Source organism: Bactrocera oleae, chromosome 2 (assembly GCF_042242935.1).
Source record: "Bactrocera oleae isolate idBacOlea1 chromosome 2, idBacOlea1, whole genome shotgun sequence".
NCBI classification, from domain to species: domain Eukaryota; kingdom Metazoa; phylum Arthropoda; class Insecta; order Diptera; family Tephritidae; genus Bactrocera; species Bactrocera oleae.
In genome coordinates, this window is record NC_091536.1 from 55,581,167 (window position 1) to 55,605,394 (window position 24,228).

The window sequence follows — 24,228 nt, forward strand, 5'->3', positions numbered from 1 at the left end:
GTTTCAACAAGAACGGCGCCACTCCCACACATCGCATGAATTAATGGATTTATTGAGAGAACACTTCGCTGAGCAAATAATTTCACGTTTTGGGCTGGTCGATTGACCACCAAGAGCGTGTAATATCACTTTAGCCTTTTTCCTGTGCGGATATGTAAAGTCTAAAGTCTTTGCGGACACTCCCGCTTCGATTCAGGTCTTGGAACGAAACATCACGCTTGTCATTCACCAGTTACCAGTCGAAATGGTCGAACGAGTCATCAAAAATTGGACTCAACGAATGAACCATCTGAGACGTAATCGCGGCCATTTGAAAGAGATAATCTTCAAAAAATAAATGTCAAAGAATGTTCTTTTAAATTAGGCGAAACATTACCCATTAAGTCTGAATTTTCTTTGTTTTTTTCTTTAAAAAAGTAGGGAACCTCGAAATGGATTTCTCTTTATTTATATATTTATAAAATTGTTTAAAAATCAGTTCCCAAGTATACTTGCGCAATGTCAAAAATTTATGTAATCAGCCCTTTTATTTCTCTGCTCACAATGATTTTTGTATAATTTTCGCTGACGGGAAGTAAAATATAGTAATAAAACTAAGTAAGTCTATGACCTTTAAAATAAGTGAATATGATACCAAATTTGATTGCAATCCATTCACCATTTCGTCGAACAATGAAGTTGAACCTTTTCGCTACATTTCTTAATAAAATAAAGTTTTGCCAACACCTGAAGGTATTTCCCCGGCTATGGGAGTATGAAATGTTCGTTTACACCCGAACTTAGCCCTTCTTTACTTATTTTATATTAAACTCCTTCCCCATAGCATGGGACCCACTGCGAAGAAGTGCTCTGTCGACCGAATATACGTGGACTCGTTTGTAAGCAGTTGTAGTATGGATGGTTGGATTGTTTAATCACTACATGAACTCACCCTGACGCATGCGATCTTCTTCATTTTCTAAATAAGGTGCAATATTATAGCCAGTGAAGGCTTCGCTACCAAAGTCGCAGTTCCGTAGGGTTTTATTGGTCCCATATTTTTCAACAATGCGACGAGTAGCGAGCACAGGTGGGCGATTATTACGACCATAAAATGGCAAAAGCGCATGAAAAATTCAAATCGTTCTCCAGATTATTTCGATGATAAAATTAAATAATTTGTAAACGTTGTAAACATTACTGAATACAATGAAAAAAGAAAAATCATGACATATTAAAAATGGCGGAAACGACACTTTGAAAGTATCTAGTATATTTTATATGCTGTTGTCGTTTCAGTTAACCATGGTAACTGGTTTACTACTATCTCTTTCTCCACTGGAATAATCTGGAAAACCAAACCAATTACAATAATGATTTCCTTCGCGGTAAGGGGATGTAAAATCGGTCTGATTTTTGCTCTTTGTGTCCGGATAATGTTTCTCCAGGAAGAAATGGAAAGTACTGAATGAATTTAAATTTGTTATATAAAAATTATTTCGCTCATTTTACCCTTCTACACCACTGTATTCCCGGCCGTGAATTAAAAATGATGTAAACAAAAACACTCGACGAAGACGTGCCACATGTTCTCTACCGACAACGCTGAAATGGCGCCAAAATCATGATTCGGCGCAGTAACGCCAGCTACATGTTGCAGCAACATGCGATTGTATAGGAACGCCTAAAATGAACAATAAGATATAAACGACTTTTAGTCTAAACGAAAACTATGATGAATTATCTACAAGTGGGGTATTCTCTGTGGCAACACTAGGACTGTCTGTCCCACGCATTTGCCAAAACTCGACGGTGTTAATAAGTAGAACGAAGCCTTTGCTGTTGTGTGGCAACAAAAAGAACAACAACACGCTGCAGCCGTGGCGCTAGAACGAATACAAGCGATGACTGTCGACCGTTTGGTTGCTGATTAACGGCATTGCCTGCTGTGAATTTCCACACAATGTGGCAGATCAGTTGGTGTTTACGTTTCACGAGCGATACGTGTGGCACGCGCCGTGGCTAGAAACTCGTTGAGCTAATAATAAATCTTTTATGTTTATTGCAAAATAATATTATGTGGGAGCGTGCACAGTTGTTTTTAAAGTGTTGATAGGCTGACATTACCTAAACTATTTTGGTAATTTGGATATAGCGGATGTGTTTCTTTGCGCAAACGGAAGTTATGCTGTAGCACCGTGTATAGAAATCGAGTGTCGGTCGTACAACGGTTGCAAGATTTATTCGTGGCCGCGGAGTGCGCGCGTATAAACGGCGGAAGTGTTAAATTGGTTAAGTGAAGTGTTTACTTTGAACGTTTGTTTGCAGCGACCGAAAATTTAAGTAAAAAATGTTGCGCATAAGCCTAGTATAGCTTTATTGCTTAGTTTGCCATATTCTTAGCGAAAAGTTGGATTTCAATATACATTTGTTAACTTAAAATATCATAATTCTTATCTTGCAATATTTGTGATTTTTTTTCTTGCGGCGCGTGTTTGTATATTTCTGCTAAATAGCATATTTATGTGAATATAGATTAACAAAGCGTTACCACAATTCGCAGTGCAGTGTTAACACGGGTATGTACTTACAATTTAAAGTAAAAAAATGAATATCTGTATTTTTAAGTAATGGATATAGCCACTGATGTATGAATAAGCAAAGTATCAAAATGAAGGAAGAGCTTCAAATAAATAACGCTAGTAAATATACGCATATATTTATATATAATCACACAAGTACATTCGTTGTGATACGTTTACATAAGTACCGGCGTCATTGCGTAGAGTGTAGTGGCGAGTACATTCCTCTAAGTGTGTGTGAAAATGTAAAAATTCATTCATATTTTCTTGATTGCTTTATATGGCATTTTTAATACACCTCTTACTTTCATTCCGGCACTCAATCAGTGCGACAACATTTTTAAATTATCGACTTCATCGGCTTATTCAATAGAAATCAAAGTTGATGTGTTATGTTGTTTTGCTGCTGTTTCTGAAGGACTAAATAATGATGGTTAGCGAAATTGAATTGGGAGGGAAATTAAAAATTCACAATTAAAATAAATTAAATTAAGAAAATAAATTTCTTTTTATCATTACTTTCAGTTATACCATACACATACATCTAACACACCCCATTATATTTTCTTCAACTGTTGCATGTCCGGTTTGCTTTTATCCGATAAATTTAGGTTCACTATGTCTTTGAGCTTTCTTCATATTGGCCTCTTTGATGAAGTTTAGAAGAGTATTTCACATATCAGCAGTGCTTATAAAGGAAGAGCTCCTAAAATATGTTATTATAGATTTAAACTTGTCATCGGTTGTGGTTTATATTCGTAAGAAAAAATTGATTTACTCTCCAATAACAAGTTGCACTTTTACTGAGCTTAACTTTGTCTTCACGCCCAATTTCTATATATTTATGTCCCTCAATCAGTTACATAGTTTGCTAGGACAATTCACAACTCTTTGTGATGTTATCTAATTTCAAACAGTTTTTTTCGCTGGCTTTGGCTGCACTGAAATATAAATGGCTATAAAAAAAATAAAAAAATGTTTACTACAGTAGACGGTCATAGCTACCATAGACCGACTCAGTTGTCGGTGATCATTTCTAAATTTATAGATGTAGTTTGTAGAGTCTCCGACGTTAACTTCCATGTGTTACAAATTTCGTGGCAATCTTAACTTAAACTCGGTGGAATATGCGTTTATCAAGCGGATTGACAGTCCTTGGCTGGATAAAAATCCGGGAGCGTTCCGGTTACGTAGACCCGACTGTGCGGAAGCAGAAGCGGATTGGGGTTTCTCGTTTGCTTCATCTAACATAGGGACTAACATATACGAAGCTTCAGGTGACTCTCAAAATTATATAATAGATTAACTATTATTTATTAAAGATTTACAAATTTATAGTTACTAAATATAAATTCAAATTAAATCAAAAGAAATGCTGACATTCCTAAGCTAAGAGTTCCAAAAGGAAAATTACTTAAGTTAAATTAAAGTAAATTGGAACTTGTACGAATTTTTATGTGAAACCAAAAGACTATATTTGTTACATTAAAGCTATCTTCCCATCTACATTGCGCTATAGTGTTTCTACAGATTGCGAAGATCTCCAAAACGCATCATAGTTCTGTTTTCCGTAAGCTTCATAATCTCAAAAGACAATTTTCCCCGAAGCTTAAAGCTTATCAAAATAAAGAATATTGTCTTTTCTTTTGCCTAACGAAATCGTCTCGAAGATTTTTCTATGGCATCAATGGCATAGCACTATAAATTTTCCTAATTTATTGTTATGAACAGAAATTATGACTCAGTATTATTCTTAGAGTTATTTATAGAGCGAACAATCTCAAAATTCCTAAGTGTCTGGCGATCGAATTATTTATGACTGGTCAATTTAAAAATATTGAGTTCCAAATGCAAATGCCCAGTTGTTGAAATTTAAAAATGTAACGGCTTACACATCGTCAACCGCAACACAATTACTATAACGGTAAATAAATGAAACCGCAACAAGTGAATTATGCAGTTTTTAATTTTATTTATTTTGAGAATGAAATTCATCAAGTAACGCTGCGGATACAGCCAATTATCGCTGTCGCGTTTCATCATCCACATATTTTTATTAACGCCAGATATTCATGTATTGCCGCCATTTCTAGCAAACGTATTTAAGTGCGCACATATGCAGGATAGAGGATGTCTGTGTCTAAACATAGAATAAATTTGGAATTTACTTATCGATTGATTGTAATTACGAATACCAAAATATCCCACCGAAATAGGGTTCTTTTACACCGAAATTATTTCCTCCGATGAATTTATTCAACACATACATAGTCGAAAATATCGGATCCATAATTCACCTCCTTAAAGCATAAATAACTTTTTAGGTGCTATTCGCTTTCGGTCGTAGACGATCGAAGCTAGGATTTGTATTTAAAGCCAGAGGGCTCAAATTTGTTCCCACATATACTCCAATTAGCACGAAGTATATTGCTGACTGGGAAACCATGTAGTTTGGAATTCGGTCAAACTCCGTCTCCGTCCCCTTTATAATAAAAGTCGATGACTTTATGTAGCCACCCAAAACAGAAAACAGCAAAAAAGTTAGTTTTACCAATTTGTAATGGAACAAGTCGCACCCTGTATGCATTTCGTGATTATAACGAAATTTTCAATTATAGCGTGGGCCCATGTAAATTGATAATTATACTTTTTTCGTATTTTTGCTACAACATCGGCAGTGGGCAACCAGCAAAATCGCCATACACGAGAGTAGCCTTAATGAGATGCAGCAAAATGTTGAATTCTCAGATATTCCATGTGCCACATAGGATTTGAAGGACATAAAATGCGTTACCTTCACACGCATGCTGAACACGAAATAACAGAGCCCGCATGCATTTGGGGCTCGTAAGTGTTTAAAGAGACACAAGTTCTTCTTGTGTTGCACTTGGTTTTGCTGCGCTGCTATAAGATAATTGATAAAGTGCACTTAACTATGCCGGTTTTATCTTTTTTTTTTTGTTTTGGGGACCTTTTTTGTCGAATAGAATAAAGAAGAAAGAGTTCCACTAAATTATGTTGTCCTTTTTGTCTCTTCTTTTTCATAAAAAACTCCAATTTAGCTCGGAAGTTGTTTTATATTTATATTTAAAGCGTTTTTATACTCTCGCATTTTATACACTTAAAAAAAATTGAAATCGGATAATAACCACGCCCGCTCCTCATATAACGGTTATCCTGAAAACTATTAAAAGTGCGATAACTCACTGCATAAATTTGTTACAACCATTAAATTTCACAACCAGAATGGTTAGGAAGAACTTTGTAGGAGCAGGTGTAAAAACTGGGCAATGGGCATGGCACCGCCCACCTATAGATAAAGTCTTATATCTCAGGACCCACTTTTCCAAATTTAGTATGTGAGGTTACCCAAACATAACCATCATGTGAAAAGGGGCGAAGATAACCGCCGCTACTTCCAATATAACAAAATTTTAAATTCCATCTGACTCTTTCACTTTACTGTACATAAATCAAGCATCAATAAAGTTGTCAGAATAAAACTTGTCACAAATGTGCACTCAAATAGTGTCGAGAAAGTCAATTAGTGGACCGCAGGTCTGCTTGACATGATTACTCATAATTTTGGTCAATCTGTGAGGTTCCTTAATGTCGTAATATAAAATTGGATAAAATCGGGTAAAAAAAATGTCATAGCCATATAGGTCATACCTTATATAGGAGTATCAAATATTCAGATGGCTTTATATCGTATGTATTGGTCAATCTGTAAGATATCTTATTACAATAAAATTATGTGAAGGTATAATATTGGAAATGGGCAATATCGATACACGTACATACATATAATGATTTCATTAGTCCAGAATGAAATTCCCCATCTTTTGGTTGAAGTTTTCGTCTTATACCCCATATATTAAGTTAAGCTTTGATTTAGTTTATATCACATATATCTTATTGGAGTTAATTAGGTTGATCTTAATATTTATATTTTGGACATGCAAAATGTAATAATGAAACTAAATGAGTCACGATTTCGCGGAATAATGAATCAACAATAGAATTCATTCGTAACAGTTTTTAATATAAATGTTTACCTACACCTGATATTATTTCGCTGGCTTTGATCCTTCCAAGTAGCAAGAGTATAAAATTTTCGGTTAGACCTGGTTAGACTCAACCTTTCTTTACTTGTTTAATATAAGATTTTACAACACCTCCCCGCTTTGGATCGAGAGTATAAAATGTTCGATTAGACCCGAACTTGGGCGTTCCTTAATAGCTTTTTCATTCGACGAAAACCGCTTTCCACGAAGGAATTGTTTAATGTTTCTTAACAGGTAGTAGTCGCTGGGACTCAAATCTGGTGAATACGGTGGATACTCAAGCAATTCGTACTTTAATTTCTTGAATTTTGTCATTGTTAATACACCTTTGTGAATGGGTGCATTGTCTTGATAAAAAATTATTTTTTATTTTGTAAATTAAGGCTTTTCACACGAAGCTGATCGAAAAGGCTGAAATAATATTCAGAGTTTATTGTTTTACCTTTCTGCAGATAATCAATCAACAAAATTCCTTATGCATCCAAAAAAACTGATTCCATAACCTTCTTTGCTGATCGTTGTGACTTCACCTGCTTTGGAGCTGAACAACCAGCTTCAGTCCATTGTAAACGTTCTTGTTTCAATTTAGGATCATGGTGGTAGCTCCAGGTCTCATAGTTCAAACTTAGATCTTCACTGATAATATTATGAACTTTCTCAATGATTTCTGGTGTGGTTGCGCTTTTAGTCGTCCTTTGCGTGGATCGTCTTAAAGCCTAGTACGTTTAAATTCACCAGCCCAAAATTTAACGGCGCGTTTTGAAGGTGAGGACTCCTTATACACTTCTAACAATTGTTAAAAAATTTCCTTTGCTTTTAAACTTTTCAAAACAAAGAATGTAATAACTGCGCGATATTAAATTTTTTCCATATTTAAAAAATACTCTGACTTCAAATGGCTTGTAAACAAAGAATTTATTGACAGAATGACTTGTGACTTTGCATGTGTTCGCATTCTGAGCAAAGCTGTATGAAAAATTGTAATTAACCAACGTACGACTTATGGTTCCTTTTTTGAAAAGTACTTATTTATTCATCAATATCTCTCCCCTTCAAAGAAACCCTCATTGGATATAATATACTTGTGCCAACGTTCAATTCTGATTTGATTTCCTTTCATTTTGCTAATAGGAAAATGTCGCAGGGAGCCAAATCTGGTGATTACGGTGGTTGAGGCATGATTGCGGTTTTAATTTGGCCAATTCAACAACTTCTGAGCGATACTAAGTGACATTGCTTTGATCAAAATTTAGCAATTTTGGAACATACTTTGTTGCCACACGTTTCAAGTCCAAAACATGCGAGAAAATTTAATGGCATGAGTCCATTGATATGCCCACATCCTTTGTAACTTCCCTAAGAGTGTTTCGATGTTTTCTTCGCTTGTTGACGTGGTCGCACCTCCAGGACGCTCATCGTCATCAACATCTTCACGGCCTTCTGTAAAGCGCTTGTACCACTTATAAATACTTTTTTGAGACAATGTGGACTCACCGAGTGCCACAGTCAAAATTTCAAGTGCCTTGGAGCAGTTTATTCCATTTTTAACATTAAATTTAATACATATCCTTTAATGAATTTCATTCAAAAGTCAAAAATCGAAGAGTACACAAAAACATGACTAACCTTTTCCGTTGTCAAAAACCAGCTACTAATCGAAATTTTCTAATAATGCAAGAAAAAATATCGATAATTACAAAAAATCAAAAGTCACCTTTTCCTTAGAACACACGTATTTAGTTTTAGCTCAGCAAATACTACGTGTGTGCGTGTCTATAAGATGGAAGGTCAGACTCAAAGTAATAGATTTGGGTCCGAGTAGTGAAAAACGGTTTGGCAAAATTTTATCCTTTTAACTTTTGTGAAGGTGCGATGATAAGCCAAGTGAACAGTGAGGGAGCACTACATCAAGAATGAGCTCAGGTTCAGGGTCATTGGGCTGTGTCAAGTTTCATTCCGTAAAAGTAAGCAAAGAAGTAAAAAAAAAACTTTGAGTTAGGAATGGGATGGAATCTAAGGTACGATTCAAATGCCTAATATTCAAATTTGAAATAAATTGGGGTACTAAATAGGAACAAAAACTATATTAAATAAAATGGGTTGTTAAACGATTTTGAATTGAAGCTAGAATTAAGGGTGCCGCTTACGGACAGATATGCTTTCGACATCCTGGCTTGTAATATTTCATATCATTAAACGAATAATATATGTGCGTAGAACGCAGACAGTTTGGAAAATATTCGACTTACATCAAAGTGTTAAAATACAACAGAAATTCAGCTGTTATATTTCAGAACAAATTTCAAATCCCACAACGTCATCAAATCCTAATGCATAAAGAGAACTAGACAAAAAATGATCTCAAATAAGTATGTAGAATGTGATATTAGATTTATAAAGCCCAAATCATCATTGTTTGTTTAGCGCTATATATAATATAATATATATACCAAGAAATTAGAAACGGAAAGTTGTTTGTTCTCGAAAGATTAGTGGAGCCACAGCGAGTAAGCTTCTTTGTCTTTACTTTTATATTTCCTGAAGAATAAACAGGAACAATGTTTCAATGTTTAGATGAAAATGTTGTGCTTACTTTTATTGTACGAATCATTAAGCGAGAGAGCTCGACACTTTCTATTTTCGTTAAAACTGCTGTCGAATAATTAAAAAATTTTCAAAAAATGGTTTTGAGGGATGGTTTAATAAATCATTTTTATTAAAAATCCTTTTTAAAAATATTGCAAATCACGCATTCTTCTTTTGTTAATGCAAGTAGTGGCTTTCGTCATTTATTAAAAAAAAATTTCACAACACAAACTTTGTTCTCCTTTTCCAAAAAGTTACCATACAAATTTAATTTGAATTTGAATGAAATAAAATAAATGACAAAAGCAATCTTAAAAAAAGACAAATTAAATTATATATATAATACACAGACAATTGAGTTGAAATTGCATATGCAAACACACAAGCATAACTACATAACAAACTACAATGATATACCACCAAATGGTGCACATAGCCAACGCAGGTTTATGTGAAGGAAAAATATTGTATCTTCAATTTTTCAATTTGTTGTGGCCGCAAAGATTGTCACACTCACCGAAGAAACATACACAACGAAATATAAAGCAAATTATTTCGAGCATACAAAAAGGATGTGCTCGTAAGAGCAAACAAATTTCAATGTTTTGCACTTGACCACATTTTTAATCTCCGGTATGCAAAGGCGGGGTGAGCTTTGAGTCAGTCGAGTAAAGTGTACAGAAGAGGTTAGCAGAAAACTAATATAAGGACACTGAAATGCACCAAAATGTAAAAGGCTTGTGGAAGAGTAAGAAAAGTGTACAAGAAAATGTGGCAACTGTCAAAAAAAAAAACGTATTGAAATTATGTAAATTTGAAACGCTTGAGTGAAAGACTAAAAAGAACGCAGAGAAGTGATGGTAGCGAGGTAAAGAACACGAATGCGAATCAAAAAAAAGACACTTAATATATAAACATCATTTAGCGATATGCTATTGCAAAGATAGTTTTGAAGTATAATTTCCTACACAAAACCTAGCACTATCCTCCAGCTTACGCCAGCTTTGGTCTAACCCATTTAGAGGTTCTTCGTATTCGTGCACTTACCTGCAAATTATTATTTTTTCTGTATTTATTTACCTAATATGACACGTGGCTTCATTACCGTTTTCTTAACACCATAGCGCTAAGATTAACATATACTGTACTATATATGATACATATGTATGCGTAATTAAAGGTGAACTAAAAACATTTTAAGTGTAACAACGAAGTAGTAATAGAAGTGTAACTAAAAACTCACGAATTCACCGACTCGCACCCTTTGTAATAATTAGCTAGAAAGTTAAACAGTCAAGGTCACGAAAAAAACACTTTGTGTATTACAACTTTAGCAGAAATCTTTTAAATAAATATGTATGAATGATTATACCCTGAATGAGATATATGAAGTTTGTCACGAAGTTTATAACGAACAGAAGGAAACGTCGGAGACCCTATAACGCAATTCGGTTTTTATCTAAGAGATGGCGTTATTGTCCATAGTACTAGTGAGCGCTCGTCAAAGATGGACACCAGCAAAGAGAAAATTCGCTATATTTTACAACTTTTCTTCGATCAAGGCGAAAAAGCAGCCAAAGCGGCTGAAAACATTAGTTTAGTTTATGGGCCCGATACTGTAAACGAACGTGTAGTACAAAAGTGGTTTGCTAGGTTCCGTTCCGGTAATTTCGATGTCAATTTCATGGAAACAGACCGTCACGTGAGCACTAATTTAATTGCTGAGAAACTAAAGATAAACCATAAAACCGTTTGGAACCATTTGCATAACCTTGGATTCAAACAGAAGCTCGATGTTTGGGTGCCACACGAACTAACGCAAAAAAACATGATGGACCGAATTTCCATCTGCGAATCGCTGCTGAATCGGAACAAAATCGATCCGTTTCTGAAGCGGATTGTGACTGACGATGAAAAATGGGTCACTTACGACAACATCTAGCGCAAACGGTCGTGGTCAAAGCTCGGGGAAGCGGCGCAAATGGAGCCCAAGACCGGATTGACGGCCAAGAAGGTTTTGCTGTGTGTTTGGTGGGATTGACAAGGAATCATCTACTACGAGCTGCACCCCTATGGCCAAACGCTCAATTCGGCCCTGTACTGCCAACAACTGGACCTTGAAGGCAGCACTAATCCAGAAGAGGCCATCTTTGATCAACAGAGGCCGAATTGTGTTCCATCAGGACAACGCCAGGCCACAAGTTTTTGGTGACGCGCCTGAAGCTCCGGGAGCTCGGATGGGAGGTCCTAATGCACCCACCTTATAGTCCGAACCTGGCACCAAGTGATTACCGTCTGTTCCTGTCATTGGCGAACGCGCTTAATGGTGAGAAGTTGGCCTCAAGAGAGGCCTGTGAAAATTGGCTCTCCGAGTTTTTTGGCAATAGGGACGCAGCCTTCTACGAGAGGGGTATAATGAAGTTGGCATCTCGTTGGCAACAAGTTTACGAACAAACAATTTGACTTAAATCGAAGAAATGTGCACAAAGTTTCTTTTTAAAAATCAATAAAAAACCGAACGAGCTTAAACTTGACCTAATATAAATAATTTAACTAGTCTCTCAGTTTTTAAGATATCGTTCTCTTATATCCAAGAATATCGGACCACTATAGCATAAATCTGGAATGGAAACACTTTTCATTTGACATATCATAGATTATTGTCAAAAACTCTTTTATCAAAATTATGATACTAAATAAATGCTCACATTGGCTACACTGTCGGAAATATTTAGTGCAGAGTATATACTTAAGTTGTCTAACTATATAAACTCGATTCCAAATTATAAGGTCATATTAGTGCTCCTCATTACTCTCCTATATTTTTCGAGTTGGCGTTCCAAACTTTCTTAACGCTTAAATCATCAAGGTTTTGAGTTTTATATCTCACCAAAAGTTTGTTTAAAACATAGTTTCCAGCCTGAAGTCAAAGTTTTTTGACATTTGCGAAATATCATGGACATGAAACACTACGGTTCCACTGTGTTTCTTTCAAGCAATTTAGCCGTTGTTTCGAATGGAACTCAAACTTCTTGTTAGAATGATAACTCGGCCTGCTATTCTTTTGTATTTATTTTTCTACACTTGAGGACTTTTTTCATTCAGGATCTATTTTGTTAATGGATACTACAAAATATTCAAAAATGTACGGCTCACATTTATATGCTTTTTCTAAATGTACCCGTAGTCAACTTTGTTTCATTTCTTTCAAAGGAAACTTGAGTGAATTTTATTTGTGTCCTTACAATTAAATTTTTAGGATGATATCTTAGCTTTTAACTGATTGGTGAATAAAATAAGGTTATATTTGTAGGTATTTAAAATCGAATATATTAGTTTCTGTAAAAATGTTTCAAAAGTGGTATTCTAGCTAAAGCATTCTGGAGTCTTCTCGAAGCATTCTTGAAAAAATAAAACTATGAAATATAAATATTATATAATATAATATGATGAGTGTGATATGTAAGGATGATCATAATAAAGAATATACATGCAATATTATAATATAATATAATGAACTCTAAATTAAGATATTGTGAACATTGTATAAGGCGACTAAAAGTAGTACCTATTTGAATGTATTTCAGCCTTTAGGGCTATATCTAGCCAATTTGCGTAATTTTTATATATTTAAAAGGTTCGATTTCTACTTTTTGCACCAGATTCTTCATAACTATCTGCCACTTTTCTCTGTTGCTTTTATTCAGCTCAAAAGAACATAATTGTTTAGACGAAGTAATGAAAAAAGCACACGCTGGAATTTATAACATTTCTTGAATATGTCTTATGAAAGTAAAAGTGATTCAAAAGATTTTAATTTATCTGTAAAACCTGCATGTGTAATCTTTTGAAAGCTTTGTGCTATTAATAAGACCATGACTGTTCATTTAGTGGTAATAAAAACGCTGCCTTAATAAATAGCGAAAGGAGTAATTTGTCCCTTGACTGCAGCAACGCTTTTGTAAATGTCATAAACTCCATTATAAAGTTACAAAAAATGTGCATGTAAGTCAGTAGCAAATGGCTATAGTAAGTACAAAGTGTAGCAAATACAAAAAGTATGACTTAATTTTCTATAGGGAAAGTTGCGGTTAAAGGAACACAAAAAGTGCGAAAGTCATTAAAGCAGCTAACTATTTGTATTATTGCAGATGTTACTGCTTCATACGAAACTTATGAGGGCGAAATATGTAATATGTATGGGAAATATTAACACAGTGCTAACGATAGAATTTTATTGTAGGTATGTTATACTGGTTATTAATAGTGAAACATAGTCAGAAACGGATAAAAATAGGTAAATTGCGTCAGATTTACAGTTGTATATGCAAAAAAGCGTTTCTTAAGTGCACTAGTGCTTTTTAGTCCAGTCATTATAGTAAGTTCACCTCGGAATTCAGATACCCAGCTGTAAGTCTGTAAATACTTATATATTGACACCCTAAAAGTTGTTTCAAAACCTACATATGGTAGGGTGTACGCAACTATTAAATTTCAAGTTCAAAGGTCACAAAAATCGGTTTTTTGCGCTTTTTTTGTAAATATCTCATTTCCTATGGGTTTACCAACCTTCTTACGGTACCAAGAAACATGCGTATTAAGTTTCATAACAATATCTCAATTTTTACTCAAGTTACAGCTTGCACGGATGGACGGACAGACAGTCACCTTCATTTCAACTCGTCTCTTCATCCTGATCATTTATATAATATATTACTTCGTCGGTAATTTGAACTCTCGGCCTCAAGGTCAAAGGTCACAAAAATCGGTTTTTTGCGCTTTTTTGTAAATATCTCATTTCCTATGGGTTTTTTGCTATTGGTATTTATTATCAATATTGTAGAATACAAAATTCTCTAAAAATTTTGTTTAAAAATTTTTTTCATACGGTGAACCGTTTTCGAGATAGAGGGCTTAGAGCGCGCGGTCACAGCATGACTTCAGGTCAACCGGTGCCTCCGATCAAAAACGCGCCATATATAGTTGATGATTATTATTATATTTTATCAAGGAGGAGACAAGATATTGATTTACTCATCATTTTAATTGGGCGTACACTGTCTTACGAACAAGAAATTTTCTTTAAAAAAGTTGGGAAAGGCAATGTAAAAACGGAGATATACTCGACTAAAAGTTTTGATAATTATCCTCATTCCAAAACACATATTTTATTTCTGCACGCATTAAGTGGATGTGACACAACTTCTGCGCTTTTTAAAAAGGAAAAAAAAACATTTTTAAAAGTTTTTGAGAAACTGACCAATTTAGATGAACTAGCTGCAGCATTTGAGGAAGAAAATTGTTCGGCCCAGAGATTATTAGAGAGTGGAACTCAAACCTTATTGGCAGTCTATAATGCTCCGAAATCTGTGAAAAGTCTCGATCATCTTTGTTATATGCATTACGTCAAGTCTACAAAACTTAATAAACCTGTGCAGCTTTCAAATATTCCACCAACAAGTGCAGCTGCTCATCAATATTTCGGACGTGTATATTATCAAGTTCAAACTTGGTTAGGGCATGATTTGGAACCCCAGGTATGGGGTTGGGCAATGCCCAATTGTAGTTTTTGTACCCTTTATTCCATTTTTTTACTTTTAATAATAATAAATGTATTGAATGATATTTTTTAATAAATCTTTTTAATTTTTTTTTTATCATGTAAGAAGTTATTAATATTAATAAGGTTTAAATTCAAATATAATTCCTATATTTTCATTAACAATTCTGCAATTTCATGGGCAGGTAAGTGTTGTTAAATAAATTAATACTGAATAAAAAGTGGATAGGTTAGGAAAAAATGATAAAATATAATATAATAGTTAATAAAAATTGACAAATATTTATAATCATTGATTTATCGATAGTTCATCAACTATATATGGCGCGTTTTTGATCGGAGGCACCGGTTGACCTGAAGTGATCCTGTGACCGCGCGCTCTAAGCCCTCTATCTCGAAAACGGTTCACCGTACGAAAAAAATTTTTAAACAAAATTTTTAGAGAATTTTGTATTCTACAATATTGATAATAAATACCAATAGCAAAAAACCCATAGGAAATGAGATATTTACAAAAAAAGCGCAAAAAACCGATTTTTGTGACCTTTGACCTTGAGGCCGAGAGTTCAAATTACCGACGAAGTAATATATTATATAAATGATCAGGATGAAGAGACGAGTTGAAATGAAGGTGACTGTCTGTCCGTCCATCCGTGCAAGCTGTAACTTGAGTAAAAATTGAGATATTGTTATGAAACTTAATACGCATGTTTCTTAGTACCGTAAGAAGGTTGGTATTGCAGATGGACCTAATCGGACCGCTGCCGCGCCCACAAAACTCCATTAATCAAAAACAAATAAATTGCCATAACTAAGCTCCGCAATAAGATACAAGACTGTTAAGACAGGATTACATTAGGAAAGGGCATCTGCAGTTAAAACTTTTTCTAAAAAGTGGGCGTGGTATCGCCTCTAATAGGTTTAATGTGCATATCTTCCAAGCCACTAAAGCTATAATGACAAAATTCACTCTGGAACAAATGTTTTAGCACCTCAATCGACAGTGTGAAAATGGTTGAAATCGGGTGACAACCCCTAACTACAGGTACTGTTAAAAACTACTAAAAATGCGATTAATTAAGCACTAAACACACCAGGGACATTAAATTGTATCTGCTTAATTTCAAAGTATGCCACCGTGTGTGTATCGGTCAATGTGTAAGATATATAATTGAAATTCATATAATAAAATAAATAAATGAAAAATAATAGTATGTCTTTGTGTCAAAAATTGGTTAAAAGGGATCAATACTAAATTTTGCCAACACCTAAAGTAATTTTCTGAGCTTTGATCCTTGTAAGTTGCGAGAGTATAAAATTTTCGGTTACAGCCGAACTTAGAACTTCCTTATTTGTTCAATGTGTGTTTTTGAAAGTAGGGATTTGATTGCAACAATACTTCTTATTCCATTTTAAATAAATTTTATTAGCTTCCTTTAGACTTATCAGTGGTTTCTTCTTAAAATGTAGAACAATAGTTTAGTTAGATGTCACGTAATTACTACCTGGCTTGTCATCTACGTTTCCAGTTTCTACATAATAGGCCGACCACCTCTTCTTCTCGTTTTTTACTTTTTTGCAGTTTCTTAATATTTAATTTAGGACCTCTTAAATGATTCGTAAGAAAGGTTGCTTCAAAACATTTCTTTTACTGACTACATTTTTTTTCTTGTTTCATGGCATGACATGGCATAAAAATTAATACAAATTTACTTCAATTATATTCTAGCAACTATATGATTAGGTTTTCATAACTGAGTAAAATATATAAGTTGCTGATCCTATTGGGAATAATATATATATTGTACAAGTATATACATCAAAAAATTTTTAAATGGTAATAATGATTTGATACCGTTATGTTAACATGTTATTTAATTATACAAATTGTCCTACAGAACTGAATATTCTCACAAATGTTTTCCACATTAAGTGTTTTTAATTCTCTTTTATCAAAGACAATAGATATAAAACGTAACGATATATGTTTCCCAGAGACATTTTCATCTGTAATTTTTAAAAAAAATCATATTTTCTAATCTATACTCTATATATAATATATGTATATATAACCCTATATCTCACTCAATCAGTTTTAGGTGATACAAACAACCGTTAGGTGATCAAAAATATTATACTCTGTAGCAACAGATTGCGAGAGTGTAAAAATATTACATAGGGCAGGGAGCAATGTGATGTAAGTGTTACAGATCAGTCAATTTTTATACTCCTGCAACATGTTACTTAGTGTGAGTCTAAAACGAACGGTGCTCTGAAAATTTGTTTGATATATACCTCTTCGAATGCCATGTTTCTCAAGTTGTCTCAAGAGATTACGTAAAACGTAGCAAACATATTTTCTTCGTACAGCTTCTGTTTTAAATGGCATAAAGATAGACTACGCACATAAAAAAAAAAAATACTTTTAACGCCAAAAAAGCAATACATGCCAAATTTTATATTGAATCCTTACGTTTATGGTTAACATTCGAATTTCCTGAATATTGTAGTATATCTGAGATAAAAAAAAGCCTCTCGAGTGAAATGATGTTTGATTTCAGATGAAAATTACGGTCAGGATTTTTTACGCCAAATCCGATGTTAGTGGCGACACGACTTACGGGAACCACCAAAAGTCAATCAACTTTTTTTTTTTTCTTCTTTAAACATTGCCCTAAAGGGATATAGTATCAATTTCATGTGCAGCGTTTTGATTTTCCCCAAGAAGTACTTTTTTCGAGTTTTACGTAAAGACTTTATTGACAATGCCAATATTTTCTGTGAGTTGTCGGGGTTTTCCCTCACATTTGGTAAATAACGTGTAATCCTCTTAGTAATCTAATCTTGCCGATTAGATTTTGGAGTGAATTGACGGATTCATTGAGAAAGAGCACCTGCTACCTCAATAAACTTCAATTAACAGCCAGTAAAATCATTTTTGATATTGTCTTCTGTAATAGCTTCTTTCGGACGCTTATTGCATTTATCGTTTTTGAACGTAGGGCTAGCAAGCCAGAGTCCTGATAACAGTCATGTCAATGCTTTAATAACGTACAAAATCCCTTTTTACGCGTATTACATTTTTCTTCACATCAGGTGTAACCTTAAAATATATAAAGTATATATATTAATATTGGAATCTTCTGTCTGTACTTTATAGCAAATATGTATTTTATTTCAAGTTCTGACCGACACCTAATCACAAAACTTAGACTGTTGAGTAGATTATCTCTTAATCTACGAGATTTACAAGATATCGCCATACAAAAGTGGCACTTGTTAATTTCCTCACCGGGGTGCTTTCTAATCTAATCTACACGAAATCTCCCTGTACGACTCTGATTTAGCGCCATCTGTTTGTCAGAAGGGAAGTTTATAACACCTGATTCAGACACTACAGAGAGAAAAAAATGTAAACAAACAAATTATTTAAAAGCAATGCATCTGAATTCCTGGTATTCGATTTCCCAAAAATTTGGCGACGAGTCTTGACTAGGTATACATTTTAATTAACCACCACGAACAAAAAATATTTATCTTATATAAGGTACATCCAAATAACCCTTGTTGAATGCGCTTCAAATCAAGAAATGCATCCATAATTTCCATTAATTCAAAATATTTAAAACAAGAGGACTTTTATAACAAAATACGACATTACAATGTTTTTTTTTAATGAAAATATTAAACGATATGATTATAAATCTGCAACGGCAGTGAAGACAGTCTAGATTAGTGAATAGATTAAATATAATATAATCGCTTAAAATTCATGGTAGTGTACAGAAAAATTAGCTATTGAACTGAAAAGTCGTCACATGATTTAACTTGTTCTGCACGAAAGATGTGTGCTTCTTCGAATATTATAAATAGTGCCACGTATTTATGCACCACACTTTAGTAAAATATCAAAATATTATATATTATGGTTAATAAAATTTCAGTATGCGATTTAAAAAGCAGATAGTAGCTAGAAGCTTTAAAAATTCACGCATGATATTCGCAACCCAATTCAATTATGTATGCACAAACTACAATATATATATATGCATATATATTGAGTGTGTGCTGTCGCAAAAATATTGATGACGTTGTTGTTATTGCTAACGTTGACTGTTTATTTATTCATTAAATTACCTTTGTTTTGTTCCTCGTTCTATTCCAAAGCGAATTTCACCGAATCCTTTGCTCAAACTGTTAACGCCATATAACGATCCGCCAGGTTGGGTGCCACGTGAAGGCCACTCGCTGAATATACTTTCCTCCGTAAACATTAACAATATTGTTTTTCTGGCATATAAAACACTTGCATACATTTGTAGGTATCTAGTATATGTACAAGTATATGCCTATATGTTCAATATTGTAGTTGTTATTTCCTCTGCTAGCTATTGTTTAGCTGCAACAGATATTACAATGAAGTTCGGATTTAATAAATAAATATGTGGATTTACCATTCGAGTCTTTTAGTTCTGTTGTGAGTAAGGGAATGTGAGCCAACAGCTTTTTTGTAAGCCGCTTATAATATTGAAAATTGTATTTCCCACATGATGACAGTTTATAATTAAAGGGATATGTTGTAGTAATGTAAAATTTTTAAAAAATAATAATAAACGGGACTTAAGAAAGCAAAGTAGTGTAGAAAATTGAGTTTATTACTATTTATCGAGCTTAACGGAGGTGGGCAGTGTTTCGTACTCAAAATTTTTTATTTTCCTCTTTAAAACAACGTATTTATAAACTTTTGCTTAAATGTATTAAGTTTAATCATATACTTACTGATGTAAGAACATAAATCAAACGAAAGGACGAACATCATCGTTTTTATTAGTATCAAATGACAATGTGCTAGCGAAATATTTTCACCAAATATTATTAAGCTTTCCCTCACCTTGGACTTATATGGAAGGTTTATGAGACCAATGAAAACGTATAAGCCGATTATTATGTTCAGAAAACATGGACACTTAATATCAGTAAGATTATTCTACTGCATATTCAAATAAGTTGATAGAAACAAAGGCGTGGTATGGAAAGCAAACATTTATGTATGTAAATTTTAAACTTCCGACATTGAAATACCGTTTATAAAAAAGCTGGCATGTTTATTAATCGACTATGACGACTTTCTATCAAATTTACATTTTCTAGTCTATTGCCCCGACCACATCCTAATCCGTCCTTAAGCAATAATAAAGTGATTAATATTACTAAGATTTGCCGCAAAAATTGATGATATATGAGAGAGAGTGGGACCAAATGGTTCCGAAATATTGGGTTGGCAACTGTTGAATTTTTTGATTTGCTGGCGTAGTCCAAATGTAAAACACATTTTGTTATTTGATAGTTGGCAATTCAGCTGCCAATCAGTAAAAAAAGTTTTTTGATCAGTAGCGTAGTTTTCGTTTGGCGTTTGTTGAAAAATGGAAGATCAAAAGGAACATTTTCGTCATATTTTGCTTTTTTATTTTCGTAAAGGGAAAAACACATCACAAGCTCACAAAAAGTTATGCGACGAAGCCATAAAAGAACGGCAGTGTCAAAATTGGTTTACCAAATTTCGTTCTGGTGATTTTTCACTCAAAGCTGAAAAACGCTCTGGTCGTTCAGTTGAAGTTGATGACGACCTAATCAAAGCAATAATCGTTTCGGATCGTCACAGTACAACACGTGAGATTGCAGAGAAGCTTCAGGTATCACATACATGCATTTAGAATCACATAAAACAACTTGGCTATGTTCAAAAACTCGATACATGGGTTCCTCACGAACAGCTGCTATTTGCTAAAGAAACGTTATGAAAATTATCCATTTTTAAAACGAATGATAACTGAAGATGAAAAATGGGTTGTTTACAACAATATCGGAAAAAAACGTGGAGCAGGCCAGGTAAACCAGCTCCAAACGAACGATCAATTCTGTTGTTTATATTGAACAACTAATGAAATTAAACAATGCAGTTGAAGAAAAGCAGAAGTTTTATTAACGTGGGATTATGATGCTGCCTGAAAGATGGCAAAAGGTCATTGATCAAAATGGACAATATATTACAGAATAAAGTTATTTAGTTCTATGAAAAAATTGTCTTTGATTTTTTAAAAACTTTACTTTTACTAAGTTGCCAACCCAATAGAAACACAGGTTAAGTAAAAGTAGGCTTAGGTTGGCGGAAAAAGTCCCTCATACTGGGCTTATGGGCGTTTTTCGCGCAGAAGACAATAAATCAACCGAAACTTTTTAAAGAAAAGTAAATTTGGGAGTCCATATAGTGTGAATTATCGATTTGTTCGTCGTTTTCAAATAGTTTTTGAGCTACAGGCTTCTAAATTTTGAATTAATTAGCTCCATCAGTTTATTTTTGAAGGCGCTTTTCTCAAAACTGCATATTCTAAATATGCTTGGGAACCGTCTATATCGGATCACTATAGAATGCCATACAAACAAGCCGATCAAGGTCAAGTCCTTGTTTGGAAAAACCAAAGCAACGGTACAATTCTCAAAAAATATTTCCAGATCAACCATAAAAGAATATAGTTGCATGTATGAAAAACTTTTTCAGTTGACGGTGCAATCTTGAAAGGAATTTTTTCGATCGAATCTCTATGTTACATAGTCGCCATACAAATTCTTTCTTATATTTGTGTAATGCTATTATAGTTCGGTATGTTAACAAATTTTAAAACTCTCGCAACCTGGTGCTACAGAGTATAATAATTAGTTTTGCTCACCTAACGGTTGTTTTTGCCACCTTAAACTTTATCGTGATAGATATACGGTTATAGATATATAAATAAGAATGACGAGACGAGTTGAAATCCAAATGTCTGTCTGTCCATTCATCTGCCTGTGCAAGCTTTAACTTGAGTAAAAATTGAGATATCTTTATAAAACTTGGTATACATGTTTCTTGGCAAAGAAAAGGGTTGTAGAGGGGCGTAATCGGACCACTGCTATCCCCACAAACCGACACGAAGCAAAAACGTATACATTGCCATAACTAAGCACTAAATTAAGATGCAGAGCTGTAATTCGGCACAGGAGATTGCAGTTGCATATGATATCAAGTATACCTCAGCAATGTTAAAATTATTTTAGCTGACGTAGAGTAATATAGTTATACTTGGAGTAATGAAACTAAGTGAGTATATGACCTATAATATAATTTAATAAAATACAAATTTGATTTTAACCCATTTACGATTTCGTCGAATAATGAATATTTACTTGTTTCGCAACATTTTTTAACAGGTTTTCTTAAACCTGAGGTTTACCTGCTTTGATCCTTGCAAGTTGATCCTTGCGGTTCGAACTTAGCCTTTCCTCACTTGTTCAAATTGTTTTTTTCAGGCTCTACATGAGTACACAATTAGTAAAAATCGCATGCCATCTTTGGTCGCACGTTAACTTTTTCAAGATAGACATAATTGAATATTTAGGTATGTATGTATTAAACTCAGTGCTGCACATGAGTTACGGCGCTGTCTACGTCCGCGCATATAACTACCCTCACAAAATTTCCCTTTTCAACGGATTTTTTTTTTATAATATCACTTTTTCATGTTCTTTCATCTTATTTATTCTTCTCAGAAAGCATATTTTTTGCTGTCATACTAGCAAGCATATATTCACCTCATTTCATATGTATGTCGCTTGTTTGTACACACTGGTTGAATAATGCAAAGTAGTGTATGTTCGCACACTCATGGCTAAGCTTTCACTGTTCTCCAGTACTTGAAATATATTACTGCCTACTAATTTTTACCCCAACAGACTTGCGTTTGTACGTTGTCTTTTTGCCTTTTCACTGCTAGGAGGTTTTCCTATTGCCTTCACTTTACTTTTGATTTAATCGATTTAATCGCTTTAACACAATGCACAGAACGCAAGTTGTGCGAGTGTGGAGATGTGTTCTAGTGAATGAAATTTATTTTAAACGCGTTGTTAGCTCAAATATTATGACAATATAGATAATTGCTCACTCACACCTCGTTAATCACCTCGCACTCAGTCTGCGATGGCGTATGAGTAATATTTGTTCTGTTACAGAACACTTCCCAATAAATATTATTTAATTAATTACAACTGCGGTCAATTTTGTGTATTTACTATTGCCATTGTTTTTATTGTTTACCTAACTTTTGTTTTGGCTTTGCTGTTGTTGCCTCACATATGTATCTATACATGTGTGCTTTTTATGCTTATTTTTTTAGTACTCGTATTAATTAGTTTGGCAAAAAATCGATTCAAGCTTATTTATGGAATGGTATTTGTAATCGCCAAGCAGCGACCACAAAACAGATGCTAGAATTCAAGTGAAATAATACATATAAAAATTTAATTTTTTAATGATTTCTGGGAATTTGGTGGCATCATTGTTTCTGAGGGCATGCGAATTACTTTCGAAACGCAAATTGAAACTTTGATTGAGTAAAACCTGACAGTCTCAAACAGTAGACTGGAGGTTTAGATATCTTTACGTTTGATATTTATTAATACCTTTCACATAATTTTTAGCATATTTCCGGTAAAGATAGAGGGCATTAAAAAAAAATATATATTTTTTGTAGAGTGTTTTGTCATAAATTATCTTCATTCCCTTATTAAGTAACTTAAATTCGAATTGAAGATTGTAAGAATACCTAGATGACAATGTGAATACGTAAAGAAAAACATTTTTTTTGATGTTTTATTTAAGTCTTTATTGTTTAAATCGGTGCTGGATCATGTTGTATATTCTGGCTGATTTTGCTAGACAATGAGACCCACAAAATTTAAACAATTTTAAAAATACAAAAACATATAAACTATAAAGGAATATTTGTTGCGGAATAAAAGATATTGCTGTATTCAACAAAACTTTTTCTTTTAGATTTATATCAGTATTATGAGATGGTAGAAAGCAGCACCTTAGTATCCAATATTCGTGAATAAGTCAGTACAGTCGTGGATAATTGTTGAAGATAAATCTGTGATTCTCTTTCGACCTTAAGTATGTTTTTATTATTGTAACATTATTTTTACTTGTAACTCGAACTTTTTTGGCAGAGAAATCAGCTTTGATTGATGCTTTCACAACCAAATGTGGCGGATGAGTGAGTACATTCGCCAATTCAAAATAAATATTTGGAATAACTCATATTTTGACGTTCCAGTATATAAAAAAGTGTTGAAAACTATTGTACTTAACATAATTTGCGTTAAATATAATATCGGCGTTGGGTTGAAAGTCGCTGCGAAATATATTGAGTGATTTCAACGCCTATGATCTATTATGTATTGTGAAAAACCCAAAACTCTTGGAATGGAATACAGATGAAGAACATTTCACTTCATCGAAAAGTGGGGCAATCAAGTGTTTTTAATCAGAACAAAGTGTTGGCGTGATTGAGAAGAGATTAATGGTTGTTGATTGGGTGGCTGGGTGAAAGAGTGAATATAAACTAAATTAGACAAC

At 33.8% G+C, this 24,228-nt stretch overlaps 1 protein-coding gene across 3 annotated transcripts in view; it reads left to right on the forward strand.

The window, feature by feature from the left end:
• The first annotated feature begins 1,704 nt into the window (after positions 1-1,704).
• Positions 1,705-24,228, forward strand: part of RYa-R (RYamide receptor) — a 404,709-nt gene continuing 382,185 nt past the window's right edge. For 2 of the 3 annotated variants that reach the window (XM_036357827.2, XM_036357829.2), the window contains exon 1: positions 1,705-2,558. The gene's annotated coding sequence lies outside the window, so the exon portion shown is untranslated. The remainder of the gene's footprint in view (positions 2,559-24,228) is intronic. The other variant, XM_036357830.2, reaches the window with a different exon arrangement.